The sequence below is a fragment of the Musca domestica genome, unplaced genomic scaffold (assembly GCF_030504385.1).
Source record: "Musca domestica strain aabys unplaced genomic scaffold, Musca_domestica.polishedcontigs.V.1.1 4, whole genome shotgun sequence".
Lineage (NCBI taxonomy): Eukaryota > Metazoa > Arthropoda > Insecta > Diptera > Muscidae > Musca > Musca domestica.
This window is the reverse complement of record NW_026712328.1, coordinates 2219907-2225906: the sequence shown is the minus strand read 5'-3', so window position 1 is coordinate 2225906 and position 6000 is coordinate 2219907.

The window sequence follows — 6000 nt, the reverse complement described above, 5'->3', positions numbered from 1 at the left end:
CATAAAGGAAGCAACGATAAACAAGAGGAAACTGGCTTCTATCATACTCGAAGGATCAATGTTTAACTCAGGGGAGTTGAAGAATGACATACATCGGCAACAACAACAAAAAACTCCCCAGAGTTATTATGCGATGTGAGAGGTGATGGTTATTCGCGTGTATGGTGAAGGCGGCGAAGGTAAGCAAATACGAAAAGAAATGAAACACAGTAGTTATCAGTATTAAACTGTGAACGAGTGGTTAGCGCGCGACAAGTGTCACTTCGATCACTGAATGACAAGTGCACGCCGAGATTTATGCAATCACAGAGAATCGCAGTGATCGCCGTGTTTGTCGATTACTACAACTAACAAATATTACAATAAGAGAAAGGTAAAGAGAGGAGAACAAACTCAACAACCATCATCCGTTGGTATTTGTGCTGTGTGGTATCCGCCGAGGGAAGTTTGCGAGGAAATTCCCGTAGTGTCAATCAGCATCCGTGATTGACTGGACTCGGGACGTTGAGGTGGAACGTATCAAACTTATACACAATATAAGGATAGGTTTATGGCACAATATAAGGTGTTCCAGCAAATTTTTAAAAACGTATTTAATTTTTGGCTATTTCTTACTTTTTGTATTGCAACTTCAACCACATTAATACATATTGAAATTTTATTTGGCAAGTAGGCCTTGAGATGGTTGCGCTCCTGGGAGCAGAAGAAAATTAAGCAACCTCATTTTTTTGATGTCACCCGAATTGGAGTGAGCATGTTTTCCTCGTTCTTGATCTACTCTTGGCGAGCAAAGAGTAGTGTTTGTATGTGAGTGTTTTTTTTTGCACCCACCAGTTGCAAACGTAAAAAAAGTAAAATCAAACTCAAGCATCGCAATACATTCCGTTGTGTTTTTCTTTGATTTTGTACACGATCAATCTGAACCCGCTCCCTCCCTCCCATTAAAGTTCACAGCAACATCAAAACCGGTTTGCTGTTGCACACACAAATCACCAAACAAAAAATTTCCAATCATTTTCACTATTAGAACAAGCTATTGATCTATTTTGAGTGATTTTGCTCCCACTTAAATATTTCAAACACTAGTGACTCAGGAATGCTCCCACACTAAACAAAAGAGTGAAGAGTAGACTCCGGAAAAAAACTTCCAATCTTTCAGCAAGTTTCGCTCCCCGAGTGAAAATCTGAGCTCAGGCTATTTCCCAAGGCACATTAGTAAAGACACATTAGCTTAACAGAGCAGGACTTAACATTGATTTGTTAATAAAAATGAAATTTTAAGAAATACAATTATCTTTCATTTTATATAATGATTTATTGTTTTTCCAGGTACAGTTAGTCCACTTTATTATTTTTTATACCCTACAAAACTATGTGTTGGGAGGATTATAAGTTTGATTGGGCTAACAATGATGTAACACCTCTGTTGATAAAACTCGGACCTAGTGGGATTCAGTTCAAACACTTAAATTTGAACTGGAACTTATAATCCTTAAAAATCTCCTTGCAAGCACATAAACTTGAAGGATATACGATGTTTAGGAATTAAACACAAATTGGTTCTGGTTGCTTCGTGAAAGACAACTGACTAACTCTTTTTATTATTTACATTATTTAATTCAAATAATTTCTTAGCATGATTGATGAATTACATAAAGTAAAACTAGGTAAATATTATTCATACAAAAGTGACGAAATGACGAAATATTGCAAATAGTCAATGAACCTAAATAAATATGTCACATTAACGATAAAATGATTTACTATTCGTTAATAAATGAGTTATATAAAAATGCTGAATTAACAATTTGAACAACTGGAATAAAACTGTACAGGTGTCACAACTAAAATACCACTTAAATATAAATATGTATGTTAAATATATGTGTAAATACGTATGTTTTAACATTCTCCTCCGTGTTGACAGTGTTCAAATAGCAGAAACGGAGCCATTTGTTGCTGATTGGTGAGTTCTTACAGCTGGAGTAGGTGTAAATTGAGTTGGTTTCTTTAACCTTGAATGCATTCGCCAACTCAGCAGACCAAGCAGAATAATAATGCAGAAGCAAAATGAGGTGTAGCTAACTGCATGATGGTGAAGACTGATGGAGTAGATAAGTTGTGGCAAATGCTTAAGAGTTTATTCATTCAACTGCCGTTGTATATTATCCAATACTTCCAGATGAACCTTTTAAGAAGTAGTGTTCGTGCGCATTAAAATCTTTTCTATTTCCAGTTGTGGACTTATAGAACGGATGTCTTTCAATCTTACATAAGAAGTGTGTATGCTGTTTGAGGCTTCAAAATGTCTTTGTATGGTGACAAAACCGTTCTTCATGGCACAGTTGGAACCCATCTCCATTATTCTGGCATTCTTGATGATTATAAGATTTGTTTCCGTACCGCATACAATAGAAAATTCAACATCGACAGTAGTAGCGAAAATTCATTTATTTTGATGATGCATTGGCTCCAAACTGTAGATTCAATAATCCGACTGATCTGACTTAATGGCGATTAGAGTGTCATTCCTTATTGTTGAAACGGGTTCTACCTTGAATAGTTCAAAGAACTGTTGATTGACTAAGGGCATCTTGACCTCGAAGATGACTTCATGTTTTGTCACTGCACCCTTGACGCTCATAAGTTTATAGAACTCAATCAGTTCCTCATCGTCTGTTGGTAAAGCATCCAAAATGGGAAGACAAACTAGATAACGTTAATTTCTTCTCTCATTTGATGAGGAGGCAGTAAAAGTGGGCTTATTTTGTACCGGTAAGTACGCTTAAAATTTCGGCCTTTATTATCAGCAGGTATGTTGACAATAGTCCGACAAGCTGTGAGTTTCTTATCTGGGAAGATTCCTTAACCACATCATTATTTATTTTCTCAGCCATTTGTGAGATCTCTCGTCTTTTTTGTTGATTGCCGATCTCATCCTATTTTATGACATTAATGGTAGAGTCAACTATTGAAGTTTGGGCTTTCAAAAGACTTGTCATGTGCTCGTGCTCGGTTCTTGCTTACTGATGGTTTAAGACATTTCTTCCGCATAATCTGCATCAAGGACACCAAAAAGTGAACGGGTAATATTGCCAACTATGTTGAATGGAGATATTTTAAACCGTCTGTTGGTAAATAACTAATTGTCCTGTAGTAGTTCATTTTTTATTTGTTTGAGATTGCTCACGAACATGTCACATATCTCGTGTTGCTGAATTACAGGACACATCTGCTGCAGCGATTGTAAGCTGATTGAAAGCGACTTTATTTCTGATGCAAAAGGCATTAAATCGTAATACACCAACATTTTCCATTCTGCCGTGTTAATTTCACTGTTCCTAAGCCTTCAAAGTATAATCCTGGATCACTGTGAAATTGCGTTAATTTCAGCATGTCGCATAGGACCACAGGCATTTAAAGCAATACTAATAATACTGATAGCCTTAGCGGGCCATTTGCGATCTTCATTCTTTTCCTCGGAATGGTATCTTTCCTATTTTCCTTCTGCCTTGATGAAACGTTGTCACCCTGCGTTGTCTTGTCTGTGGATAATTCATTATGCTCTTCTGGAAACAGTGGAACCAGCCTCTGAATGGCCCGTTTGTATACTCCAGTTGATGTTTTCACATCAGCAACTCGTACAGCTCCATCGTAGCCAGCCAACACATTGAAAATTCTTCCCAATGGCCACTTCATCGGCGGTAAATTATCTTCCTTGATGATGGCCACCTTTCCAAAGATTCGTCTTTCTCCTCCATGTGTTCCGTTGTTGCAGTTCGTGAAGGTATTCATCCGACTATCTTCTACAGAACTACTGTTTGATATGTGAGAGCAGCTTCCAATGAGATGTGCTGGAGATCTAACAGATTCTGCTCTGCTGTCTACTTGCGTAGTTAAAGCCTCCACGATTAAAAAATGTCCTGGTGTCAGTGCTTCAAGACAATCTGGATCGTTTGACAAAGGCGTGAGCGGCCGGGAATTTAGGATTGTTTCTATCTCGATTATGACTTCAGATAACTCTGCTTAACTATTCTTGGCTCCGACGAAATTCGTAGCATTGTCACAATGTATGTTTTGGAAGTATCCATGACGCACAATGAAGCGTTTAAGTGCGCCAATAAAAACGTCTGTGGATAAATCAGACACAAGTAAATTTAATTAAATTTTCGCAGTTATTGTGTCTTTAGAAATTATAAATTGTGATTTTTTAAATATGTACATTTCAATAGTTTGCAAAAGTTTGAAGTTTTTGTGAAACATAGTGTTTTTATACTATTTTACAAAATTTTATTTTGTGCGCGTTGATCATTTTTTTGTGTTTTAATATTCTTTTCTGTGTTTGTTATTTACAACGTAGTGTTATTTCTTTTGTCTTTGACGTCTGTGCCTGATTCCCTTTTGCTGTCCTGTACGTATTAAATATTAAATTAGCTTTCCTGAGCATACTTCTAGGCTGTTACTGTAAATTTGTTATTACACTATTTCCCTAATACACTGTTTCCTTTAGTATTTCGAATTAACATGGAGTGCTCGAATAAAAATTGCAAAATTACTAATTTTAAAGAACGTTTACTAACATGTTGGCTATGCGATAAGCATGAACATTTAAAATGTGCAGGTCTTAATGACCGCCATTCTGATGTTCTTACTGATCGCGAAAAATATGGTTTACGTTGGGCATGTATTGATTGTAGGCCCTTAGAAATTAACTTTTATACTCACTTCAAAGAGTCTAAAACTGAATTAGTAGCTTTGAAGAAGGTTTTCGACGAAGCATTTTTAAAGCTTCAGAATTTCAAAAAAAAAGTTTAACAATTTTCAATTCCTGGATGGATCTCCGAAACGAAAGAAATCCTCAGTTTTTGTACCTGGTGATGATTTGATCCGTTTAAATTCACCAGCTGTGGCTCAGCCACACAACGCTGCCAAATCTTTTGGCTCGGACATCCCACTCTCTATTGATGATAAAACTATTGAAATTGTTACAGGAAATGCTCCGGTCGAAATGCAATCTTCTAAAACTGTACCTATAGCTTCTCAATTCTTAGCGCCTGCAATTGTTGTTAACTCGTCCAGTACAATAGCTAATACTATTCCTGTAATTTCTACCGATAACACTAATAAGCAAACGTTATCGTCTCTACGTTCGGCAGAACCGTTAAGGGAAGCTTCTGTTACTGCAGAATCTAATAAGCCTTTCGTTCTGTCCAAGCCTCGAGCGGTTATAGAAACAAAATCTGTTCCTGCAGATACATTTAAAAATAATCTATCTGTTTCTGCAGATACTATTAATGAAAAGCCTGTTTCTGCAGACATTAACAATATAATCCTTACGAAAAGTCTGTTTCTGCAGACAATTATAACGAATTCCCTATGCCTTTGCCTACGGATCAACTTATTGTTGTAGCGCCGCGTAAAGCTATATTTGTGTCCCGATACTACAGTTCCTTCGGTCTTAAATAAAAACAAAAATTCCAAATTTAACAAGTCCCAACCTCGCGATATTTCATCATCATTACTCCTGCTAAATTATTTAATTTAATAGTTAATAGAACGTTCTGGCCGAATGGATTGTTGGTAAAGGAATTTGTATTTAGGGAAGAACAAACCCCGTTAATTTACCAGTTAATCTTTCAGTTGTACCATTGTCAAAAAACTAACTAAATCTCTATCTCTTCTCTATCAAAACGTGAGAGGTCTTAACACTAAACTTAGAAATATTTATTTAAAATCCTTTGACTGTGATTTCAAAATTTTGGTATTCACGGAAACATGGTTAAAACCACAAATTCGTGACACTGAGATTTTATCTGATCAGTACCAAATTTACAGAAAAGACAGATTAAATAAAATGGAGTTTTTATTGTACCAGTATCTTCTACAGAACTTTCTACTGAGATGTCATCTTTTTGGGAAATCTTATTTGAGCAATGTCTTTATCAAATAAATTCTATCTATAATGCGAAAGGTAAATTATTAGATTTAATTTTTTCTTCA